Raw genomic sequence first — 12,551 nt, 5'->3', positions numbered from 1 at the left:
CATTTTTGGGGGGGACCTTGCATGGCTGTAAATAGAACAATAAAACTGAAGAATACAGAGACCTGGCCCTTGCCACTTTTACCACAGCCAATAGAATTGTGTGTGAGTGTGTGTGTGATTGAGGCACACGCTCACTAAACTGCGGATAACATCTCATTGCCAGGTAGACCTACCTGCACCTGCCATCCAGGACGGGGAGAGAGCCCCGTTTGTAGGTAAGAAATGGTGAGGGAAGCTATCAGTAAGAAGCCAGCAGACAGCGTGCTCCCACAGAAGAGCAAGAGGGTTCCCAGCTGACGCCAATCCGTGGCCCGCGGGAATGAAAGCTGTGTAGCAGGGTCACTAGGTTCTGGCACCGAATCTTGGCTCCATCTCCTTTGCAAGCTTTCCCTTTTCTGTGTAGTTAATAAAAGGCATCGAGGAGAAAGCACCATTCAGGCCCTGACTTTTTGTCTAATGTGCATCCTTACAATGACTCACACAGAGCTTTCAGGGGGTGGTTATTAATTACACACAATATGGATTATACAATCAATATGCCTGAATTCCTCAAAATGATCCCATCATTTGATCACAGAGTCACTTTGTTAACAAGGCAGAAATAACTTCTAAATGATGTCTAATTACCACCCTAACCACCAGATGTCAGTTTTTTTTTTTTTTTAAATATATTTTACTGATTCCTTACAGAGAGGAAGAGAGAGAGATAGAGAGCCAGAAACATCGATGAGAGAGAAACACCGATCAGCTGCCTCCTGCACATCTACTGGGGATGTGCCCGCAACCCAGGTACATGCCCCTGACCGGAATCGAACCTGGGACCTTTCAGTCTGCAGGCCGACGCTCTATCCACTGAGCCAAACCGGCCTCGGCAGATGTCAGTTTTTAAGTGCAGGTCACATCAAAAGGCATTTTTTTACAATTGTGGGGGAGGAGCGGCGGCTGGTGAAGGAAGTCCAGCAGTCACGGTTCACGGCCCCCCAGGGAGTGTGTTTGGGGACTGGAGCTGAGTGGCGGGAACTTTATTCCATTTGAACAATGCCAGCTAAGTGATGGAATGCGCGTCCTGTGCTTCCTACAGTCACACTCAGGGGTGACCCTGCCCAGTGGATGTATGCCTGGGCCCAGAATCCAGCATAACAACTCCAAGTGTGTGCTGAGCTGAGTTGAACACCCCGTGGCAGTGCTGTTTGCAGGTGGCAGAGGCAGCTGTATGGCGTCTGAGTAGTGGAGGTCAGAGAGGTGCCTTGTCTTCTCTCTCTCTAAGCACTTCTCTCTCTCTCGTCACACAGACTAGCAAGCAGCCCAAGGACTGCGTGACCTTGCAGAGCCCTTCAACCCAGCTCCAAGAGGACAGCCTCGCGGTGCTTCTGCAGTATCACTTCTCAGGTGTGTCCAGGTACTGACATTTCAGGGGCTCATGAACAATGCCATTTCTTCATTGTCAAAATTCTATTTAATAAGTAGATAATCGAACATTTGAAACTCTGCATTCCTTTCTCACCAAAGATGGCCCCCTCTTTGGGATGAGTAAAGCTATTTTCATTTGTATCAAAGAGGATGCAGCCTGGTCATGCATGTTTTTGGTTTTCTAAATTGGCGGACCAGTACCAGTTGATGTCCAGCTTGACTGCCAGGCTCTGGTGTGTGGAAATTGCTCCATTTCAAAGAGGCAGAGAGCCCTCAGTGGTTGAGCATCAACCTATGAACCCGGAGATCATGGTTTGATACCCTGTCAGGACACATGCTGGGGTTGTGGGCTCGATCCCCAGCGTGGGACATGCAGAAGGCAGCTGATCAATGATTCTCATCATCGATGTTACTATCTCTCTCCCCCTCTTTCTTCCTCTCTGAAATCAATAACATATATTAAAAGAAAAATCAAAGAGGCAGAGAAGTGAGGTAAAGGTGTTGTGCCTTTGAAATTGTGGAAATTTCTAGTCACAGATTTACTACGTATTTTTTTTTTTTTTTTTTTTTTTTTTTTTTTACTGTGGGCAAGATAACTTGAGGCTACAATGTGGGTTGTGACACCTCTTTCCTAGAGTTATTGGAGAGATTACATTAAATATTATAACCAAGTGCTGGCACTTGGCAGGTCCCGGTAACCTGTAGCTATCACACCACCCAGCAGCAGCAGCAGCAGCAGCGTCGTCCATCATCATAACTACTTTGTCTACTCATAGTTTCATAAACATAGTAAACCAATTCCTGACCTGCCTTGTTGGCTTATCCCCCTGCCCCATTAAATTCCCTCTTTTAAATCATCCCTGTTCTTCTGGGTATGGCTCGAATTGAACCTTCCCCTCCCCTCACTCTCCCTGCCCAGGACACTCCTCTGTTCCACACTGTGAACATGTGGCTACTGTTTCTGCCCTGTTTTCTAAAGTTTATTTCACCTGCCTTTTCTCCCCAGTGAAGATTCTGAAAGGCAGGAACTTGCCTCATGCTTGTGCTTGTCTCGTCAGTTCCATACCCAGTAGAGCCCACGTAATAAGAACTCAATACTTAAACGATAAATAAAAGCATGTGCTAATTGTTAAGCACATTCACGTAACAATTGAATGGATGGTTAAGTGAATTTGGATTCCAACACACAGAGTGTAGAAGCTGGAAAATACCGTCGAACTCATCTACTCCATCTTTCATACAAGAGATGAGGAAACGGAGAGCCCGAGAAGCAATAGGCACTTGTACTCACAGAGTTTTAACCTGTGTGTTCCTGTTGCCTGAACTCTATCACGTTCAGTAAACATATACGGAACTTTCATGTCACAATAGAGCTAAATATGTGACATTTCTGTGGAAGCATATTAAATTTTTGTATGTGGAATTCCGGAAACTATCACCTTAACCAATTTTCAAGAATTAAAAAAAAAATAAATCAGTTATAATTCAACATACTGATATTTGATTTCACAGACCAGACCTCTATATCTCTGTGTGTGTGTTGGAGCAGTGACTTCTAGCTGCCTACCATGTGATATTACCTATCACTAGACTCCTGGTGCACAAAATTCATGCACTCCAGGGGTGGGGTCCCTCAGCCCAGCCTATGCCCTCTTGCAGCCAACAGTTGGACATCATTAGCGCTGCCGCGGAGGTGGGAGAGGCTCTTGCCACTGCCGCTGAGCTCGCCAGTCGCCAGTCGTGAGCCTGGCTTCTGGCTGAGCGGCACTCCCCTTGTGGGAGCGCACTGACCACCAGGCAGCAGCTCCTGCATTGAGCATCTGTCCCCTGGTGGTCAGTGCGCATCATAGTGACTGGTCGTTCTACTGTTTGGTCGATTTGCATATTAGCCTTTTATTATATAAGGTTGTCTCTATTCTCTCCTTGTTCTTTTCTAACAAGCCTGGATTTGGTATTGGCTTACTTCTCACCTTCACACAGCCCATGATGCTTAGAGGAATCTGATTCCATTTGGCTCCAGGCAAGGATTATAATGGATCTAAAACTAAACCACTCAGATTAATTTTATTTATTTTTTATTTATTTTATTTTTAATATATACTTTTTATTGATTTCAGAGAGAAAGGGAGAGGGAGAGAGAAATAGGAACATCAATGATGACAGAGAATTATTGATTGGCTGCCTCCTGCACACCCCCTACTGGAGGTGGAGCCCAAAACTGGGCAAGTGCCCTTGACTGGAATCAAACCCAGGACCCTTCAGTCTGTAGGCTGACCCTCTATCCACTGAGTCAAACCAGCTAGGGCCCAATCAGATTAATTTTAGAGTCAGCCAGTATTTGACCAATGAGTCAAGAGAATGTGAAGAGCATACCATGAGGCCCAGATGTCCACTGGAAGCAGTCTAGGGCCACAGGAGGAATTATCCCCAGGATAAAACAACATTGTGGACAGCAGAGCATGACATGAAAAGAACATAAGATCTCCATGATGCAGTCCTGCTGGGAATCAGCAACAACTCTACTTCTGGATCTCATGTTACATCACACCTTCCTTAATGTGTAAGCCCATTATAATGGGGGTTCTGTTGCTTGCCTGACATTCTAACAGAAGCACTCATGAGTAGATATTTTGCTGCAAGTATAAAAATGGTTTCTGGGCAGTTAACAATGTATGATATTGGCTGTAATATTAATTAAAATCCTGCAAAACCTATCAGAGAGTGCTGAACTATTCAAGTCTCAGAGTATGTTCAGAGATTTCCAGAATAGTGACTTCTTATATGTCACACTGCAACGCCTAACCACTCCCAGCGCCTATGACTACCTGAGTGCTAGAGCATGAGGGAGACCAGCTTAGAACCAGCTCCTGGGGGAAGTGGAAAATTTTGTGGGTCTGATATAGGCTGGGAGTTGACTACAAGAATAATGAAGAAGAAAGAGCTCTTAGAATGTGTAATGGAAATAAAACTCCTGATGCCTTTAAGTTCCTGACAAACCCTTCCATTGAGTTATAGAATTTAATAATGGTCATAAAATTATTCTTTTATGTACCCATTCTGTGCCAAGTACTTTATAAACATTTGTCCATTTACTTATTTGAACTACCTTAATGTTATTATCCCTAATTAATAGGTGAACAAACTGAGACTCCAAGAAATTAAGAAACATGACTAAAGTCTAAGAGGGGATAGAAAAGGGAGCCACAGTTTCAATTGATGTCTGTCTTTAAAACGTAGGTTACACTATACACTATATTGCCTTAAAACATAATTTTGCTCATTTATGCAGTGAACATGGAGTATTCATTAAATGCCTGGCACCATTCTAGACCCAGTAGAATACATTAGTGAATAAAATAATGTTGCTGCTTTGGTCGAAATTACATTCTGGTAGGGGAAATCGACTAAAAAAATAAGTGCACAAACATGTATTTTTGTATATGTAATGCTGCACAAACTAAAATATTATGATAAAAGCCCGAACTCCTTTTGTGTGACCTTCTTGCAAAGATATTAACATGTAGTGAGGCAAACTGTACATCTAATGAGCAAAACCGGTGCAATTTTGGCTGCAGGGGAAAACCCTGTCATGGTTAGGTTGCAAAGATGAAGTCTGTGGGCTCTTGGTCAGGTGTTGCAATTTTTAATGTTTACCAGTAGGTGGCACTCATGTCCTATAAACACCAGAGACACAAACTTGATTGGCATATACAGCTTACACCAAGACTTAAGTTCTTTGCTTTTTATAACGCTAGAGCTTCCTGTGCTATCTAATTATCTCTGTTGAATGGGCTGGCTATATGAAAGACGTAATCAGTACAATTTGGAACACAGGTAATGGGGCTGTGTAATTTTCAGTCACAATTTATACAACTCTTATTTTAAGGTAGTCCTAAAAGTGTACCACATTTTATAGAAGCCTATGGGTTATATTCATATTCATGATGAACAATTGACTGCATGATGAAAATAGGCTCAGGGAAGTGCAGCATTCTGTTAAATTACCTGGTCAGAACACACTTCGAGTTGAGAATCTAATAAAGGTTTTCACAGAGGAAAATGCGACTGAAAAATAAAACCCATTCCTTGAAATTGATATGCCTCTTAAACTTGCAAAGTTGTTTTGATAATCTGCATGGAATCTGTGCTATTTTAAAGGAAGGCAAACATTACAATATTCTGGATTTAGAAAGAAAATACATGCACATTTTGAGCTCTGATTAAAGACCTTTTGGTACCATCCCTGCCATCATCCCTGTCATTTTTCTTCCAAAATTAGACTGAGGGGTTAAAACATGTACAGGGGCACCATGGTGTCCTTTCAAGCAATATTGCTTTGTGCAGTAAGTGACTGAGACCCCAGTTGGGCGAAACCTGAGATCTAGGGGTGAACGGAATTTTAAAGGGTGCCCTCCTAATGTTTGCAGGTGCAGCCACCGGCTCTCCAACACCTCCTGCTACTGGCTAGTACACTTACTAGCCTGTAGTCTATTGCATTTGCCAAGCATGCTGTTTGCTAGCTGTCAGATTTACCATTTGAATTGCAAGGCAACATCTTATTTTAAAAGCTCAAGTCCCTTTTTGTTGCATTGTTAGGAAGCTATCAGTCAATTATCCACTAAAGAGATCTTGCTGCTGATGTCTGCAGCAGCCCACGAATGTGCCACTTAGCTGCTTTTTATGCAAGACCTGAGGAGTCTAGTGGATGCTACTCTGCATTTCATTTGGAAAAAGTTGCAATTCAGGATGTTGCTAGACTTTTGTAAAGGAAATACCAACTTGTTTTATCCCAATTTTCAACTTCCAGCCTTGCATTTTGCCATCATCTTACTCTGAAGTTAATGTGGGTATATTTAGTTTTTGTTTACTTTCTTTTCCTCTTTGGGTATGTGCCTATTAATCTTAATAATAATAATAATAATAATAATAATAATAATAATAAATCTTCTTGATTTAAATTTCATTTATGAAGGTCAAACCTGTCCTTTCCCTTTTTCTTGGAGGATGGCAGGAGAGTAGTAAATTTTCAATCCCCAAAAGCACCTTGAGTCTCTCTTCTCAGATCCTTTCCACTAAGTTCAGCAACTCATTGGTCTAAAGTTCCTGGTCCTTAAGCTTAAATTGGCTTTAGTCCAACTGCTCACCATGCTGAATTCTTCTAAACAAAACCAGGTTCAATGTCTTCTACCTAAACTAAACCTAGAGTTAAAAAAAGTCCAGTTTGTAGATGATAGACTGTTTATAGCCTCACATTTGTTTTTCTTTTGCTGAGAAACCAAAGGAAAAAAACTGAAGAAACCAATGGACTGGTAATAACAACCTGTCTTTAGCTGGGGTGAGATGGGAACTATAAGTGGTAAAATCGTGTATAGAAAAACTAAGTCTTTCTTGGGTGTTGATTTATAGTGATAGCACTGAAAGTTTGAGCCTAATGATACTTAGGTAAGAAATCTCTTTCAGAGCCTATGAGGACTCTCTCAATTTCAAAATCTCTGCATAAGTCAATTCAGTGCTGATCCTGGGACTCTGTCTGCAAATACCAGGGACATATTTTCTCCAAAATGTCTGGGTAAAGGGTGAGTCAGGATGGGAGAGTCCGATAGAGCAGAATTCGAGAGATTCAAAGGCAAAGCACTTGTGTAGTATGGCATTTCAACAGCGTGACAATTGAAGAGGCCAGTTCCTACTCCCTGCCTTTACTAAGTGAATCTTTCTTGGGATAAAAGAGGAAAAAAGATGGAGGAAAAAAAATCAACTTTGTTTATGGCTTGAAAGAAAACCTTTTACGAAACCATCGAAAAGTGGGGACCCAGTGCAGCTTTCTGAAGTGACTGAGCAAAGGCAGCATGGCTCACCGCTTCTAAATTAGATCACACATTTTCTGGCTGATGGCAGCATCTTAGTGCTCACCCTTAAGGCAAAGATCTGAGCAAATTACATTTTAATATCTTGGGTTCATTTATCCCTGCTAGGATCACACAGAAGCAAAGAAATACATATACTTGGAAATCCAATAGGCCCAAGGGACTTGGCAGCAGGCTGCACATGGAAAGAGGGTAACAGTTCTAGTGAAGTAGACCCCTGCTTCTGCGGCGGGGGATACACCCAACTTGACAGAGCACTTCAATGGCGTGCACCCCTCTTGGATAAAGAGGGGAATTATGGATTTAAGAACTAAACTTTGCTTAATGAAATGTTCCCGCAGTTAAGTGCTTAACACCTCGCTTTGTTTTTTTTCCTATGCAGAGGGAAAAAATGCTAATGTTGGCATAAGCCTCAAAGGAAAAATTTCTTTGAGAATATAATAACTTTGGAGGATAAAAGCAGGAAAAAGTAAGATAAGATATGACCGGGCTGGGGGAAGGCTTTGCATGCTGGGCTGAGGAGTTTCATCTTTATTCAATAGGTACTGGGATTCGTAGGCAGATTTTGAGAGTGGAGGTGATTCATATGGAAGAGGCATGTATTATACATACAGATAGCGAAAAGCAGGAACATCATTTAGATACTGTTGCAATGCTTGAGGCAAAGAGAAGCAGGAGCTAGAAGGATAATAGAAGTAGGAATCGAGATAAGAAAATGAAAGAAAGGGTGGTTATGAATTTGCAAGCGAGGCAACTGCTTGGGCACGGCAACCGAAGAGGGGGAGGCATTCCAATCCTGTGAGGTTTTGACATTGGGTCATCATTAGATGTCCTGCTGCGGATGGAAGCAGGATCCATAGAAATGCAATCAGGTTTGGGAAGAGGTGAGAATTCAATGTTCAATGTGGAGTGTGAAGATCTTGTGGGGGAGCCATATGGAATCGCCCATGAAGATACTGAAAATGTGAAGCAGGAGTATTATGAGGGCCTGCCTGACTGAGCATTGTTTGGGGATGGGAGAATTAGGACATAAAAAGCAATTTTTGGGGAAAATTTATACTTCATCTAAAAATTCATTTTAATTTTGCATTTTGTTCTTCAACATGTATTTACTTCTTAACTTTGCTTTACAACGGAGCTTGACAAATATTCAGGTAAATGAAAAAATCTTAACTGTACAACTTGATGTTTATACTTGTTTTAATGTGACAATATGTTTTAATTACAATCAAGAAACATCAATATTTCTGGCTATTCTGCTTGCACTCTACCATGGACCCCAGGAGTATGCAATTAAGCATTTTATTTCAATTGTCACTCTTAGAATTGAAAGGGTTTGTCAAAAGAGAGAACTGAGGAAGGGGATACAGAGAAATCAGGGCAGAAATATTGGGGTTAAATCTACATTTAAGAGGAAGCTAAGCTCAAGCGGATGATCAGAAAGTTCAGAGAATTAGTGTTGCTAGTACCGAGGGGAGGAGATTAAAACTTGGATACTTAGCTTAGTCAAATGTTCCATAGGAGACTTCAAGAAAGAAGAGAGGTCTTTAGATCAGGAGGGAAGGTTGAGGGAAAAGAAATACTAGCAGAGCAACGAGGGTGGGAATTAGATGCTAAGGGTTAAGGAGTGAGTGGGTAGTGTAGACATAGAGGAAGGTGAATTTAGAGCGAAAAGACTTGCATGTTTGCAGGCGGGTGAAAAAGAAGTCATTTCAAAAGAAAGATAGAAAACCCAGTGAGAGAAAGGAGAGCTGTCCTGGGGGAGACAGGAGGGGTGGAAGGAAATACTAAGTCCTGATGAATCCACAAATGGCTAGTTAGGCGACTAGGTCCGGTTCCTTTTATGTTGAGCAGAACAACAGGAATTCAGGTTAAAAGAAATCTGTTTAGTAAAGGCATGGCATATCCGAGTTAAACAAAAAGCAGCATTTATTTTTCAAAAGGGAACAAATTGTGGGGAATCCAATGAGTTTAGATGGTCTTGTTGCATGCTGTTGAGGGTCAAAGCATTCTAGAAGCTTTCTCCTTGCCAATCTGGGGTTATTGAGATGCATCTGGTGTAATCCAATGACCAGATCCGTCTTGTTTCTACCATCCACTGGAAAATATTCTAGGCCTTACAGGCGTGCTAATTTAATTATTGCTCTGCTTGCTTGGAGATGTTCTCTAACATTCTTGGGCTGAAGAACCATAATGGAAAGCATGGGTTAGGTTGGCATTTAACTTTGCTAAAGTGCCAGGATTCCAGGGTTCCTGGGGAAAATGAAAACCTACTTGCCAAATTTGCTAATGTTGCACAAAACATTCTTGTATCCATTAGAGATTGGGCGTACATTTCTTTTGCCAATTTGGCCAAAGCAAGCAAACCCACTTCTTTTCCAAGTTAAAATTGTGAGCAGACTTTACCCAGATCCCTAGAGGGGCAGCTCAGCACGTCAGCTTGCTGCTCTCACTTGTACCTCTCATCAAACATCAGTGTTAATTATGACTGATTAGAATAAGTTGGATTTGTTGACAGAATATGTAATGTACCTAATCAACTCCAATTTTTTTCAAAGTTAATTTTGTAAATGTATTCCAACTGAAGCACCATGGGGTAAGAACTTTCCTTTTTACAGCTCTTGATCTATCAAAAAGAGAAATAGGAGATAACCTATTGTTTTGCAGCTCCCTTAAAGTGCTTAGGCTTGTGCCTGAGAAAAAGCAAAGAGAGGAATTCCTGGAGACACAGACCAGTCTCAGAAGTTGTAAGTGAGGTCTTTGGGTGTATGTATCAACGGACAAATTGTTCTCAGATTCCATCTAGCTCAGGATTCATTCCTCAAGAATGCCTCATTTGAAGCAATGAATTTCATTTAAGGTCACTTTCCCAAAAGTATCATGTTTGAAAATGGAGATGCAAATCCATTTGCTTGGGTGAATTAGCAACATCTTTTTTTGGCAAGATGTTGCGATATTGATGTTGAAACTTGGAACTAACAGGAACATTTTCATATCTATGAAAGCAGAACTGTAAACTTTAACAATGAACAGCTTCCCTTAGCAAAGGTAAATATTCTGACCTGACAGTGTAATAGAAAATTAGCTTAAATCTAATCTCTCTGTTTTACTTCTCCTCAAAGTCACCTTTATGCTTTTCTTAGAGATGCGTTTTTCATTTTCACAAATCCCATCTCCCTTCCCAAGGTGCTATTTGAATACAGTCTCCCCTTGACTATTAGGGATTTGAGTGGTAATTTTTTTTTTTTGTCAATGGAAATGCCATACCTCAGTCTTCAATGACAAGAGATATAATTTATATTAAATAAATACAATCATTTATATTAAAAATGCAAGGCATTATTTACATAATAGCTCACTTTTTCAAAATTTTACACTTAAAATGATATCTATTTTATAGATATTTATATCTATAAAATAAAAGCATAATATGCTAATTAGACCAGACAGCTGAGTGACCTTCCAGATGTCCTTTTGGACAACCTTCCGGATGAAGCTGGGGCTGTGAGGGCCAAGCCTCTTGCCCCCTTGCATGAATTTTCTGCATCGGGCCTCTAGTCTATCTATATCTATATCTATATCTATATCTATATCTATATCTATATCTATATCTATATCTATATCGAATCTCTATATCTATCTATCTATCTATCTATCTATCTATCTATCTATCTATGCCTAAGCAACCGAAATAACCAAGCAGATGATCAAACAGGCTGCGTGGGGCGACCAGGCTAGCAGTGGGGTTAGTGAGGGATGACCAAATGACTGAGCAGCAGGCTGCGTGGGGCAACCAGGCTGGCAGGGGGGTTAGTGAGGGATGACCAAATGACCAAGTAGTAGGCTGCATGGGGCGACCAGGCTGGCAGGGGGGTTAATGAGGGACAACCAAAGGACTGCGTATCAGGCTGCATGGAGTGACCAGCCGGTAGGGGGGGCAGTTGGGGGCGACCAGGCCAGCAGTGGGGCAGTTAGGGGTGATTGTGCAGGCAGACAGGTGGGCAGTTAGGAGCCAGTGGTCCCAGATTGTGAGAGGGATGTCTGACTGCTGGCTTAGGGGATCTGGCCTAAACTGGCAGTCGCACATCCCCCGAGGGGTCCTGGTTTGGAGAGGGTGCAGGCTGGGCTGAGGGGACCCCCCCCCATGCACGAATTTTATGCACCAGCCCTCTAGTATGAATATGTGTATATACATATATATGGTCTCATTTACAGAAACCCAACCATATGACCTCAAAGGTTATCATTAAAATGCTTATTTCATATATATCTATTCACAGGGGATATTGAAAGGCCAAGGATTTCCATAAACTTCAGAGGTTTGACTAAAGTTGGTAAAAAGGCTATGAAATATGTGAATTTAACCTTTGCCTGTTACCATGTAAATCATTTAGTTCCAGAGTGTTTGCCCTCAAATGAGTGAAGGTTTGTATTTTTTTCTGTCAAAATGCCCATGAACTGGGAGTGAAACAATGATGTTTGCAAATGTCAACTTTAATGCCTGTCTGCTGGATCCCAGGCAGCTGCTTTTAGTACTGAAGAAATTTGAAACCTCTGGATGTATTAGCAGTATGTAAAGGTGTTTCTTTATTAAAAATGATGACAGTGGATAGCGATCAGAAAAAAATGTGAAGAATCAATGTCATTCCTGCTTTACTTAGTACCAGAAAGCAGGTAAAATAAAGGAATTATATCCTTTATTTTTCTCTGAAACCATTTCAAAATAGTGTTTTTGAGGTATTTTTTTTTCTAGCATTGTTGCAATGTCTTCTTTCCCATTGCTATGTTTACAGCATGGCTAACTGAGATTTGAGATGTAATTTCTTCCAGAAAACTTAGAAGCTTTGGGTTATGATGGTGATCTCATTAGGAACACATTCTACCCATAATTACTATTGGTTTCACATGGTAAAAACAAGTTATTGCTCTCAAAACAGCAGATGACAGAGGAAAGGTTAAAACTCTTACCACAGTGCAGCCTACTCTTCCAAGAAAGAATTCTAATATGCTTGTTCATTGGACTTCAATAAAACTCTTATTAGGGGGATACATTGATAAATGTGGGAGAAATGAAATGACTCGATTCCATTTTAATGTGGCAGAAAGAAGTTGTGGAGGCTATACTCTCTGTTAGGACCTGTTCTTGGAAGTTGCCACGTGTTATCTCATTTGATCCTCATAAAAGCTCAAGGCAGCAGCTGTCTTTGTTATTCCCCTTCTACATGTGACTCAGCTGAGGTGCTCTCTGAAGGTTTGTGTCTACACACAGTGCCTACA

This window comes from Myotis daubentonii, chromosome 3, assembly GCF_963259705.1.
Source record: "Myotis daubentonii chromosome 3, mMyoDau2.1, whole genome shotgun sequence".
Taxonomy (NCBI): Eukaryota; Metazoa; Chordata; class Mammalia; order Chiroptera; family Vespertilionidae; genus Myotis; species Myotis daubentonii.
This window is presented reverse-complemented; position numbering follows the sequence as displayed.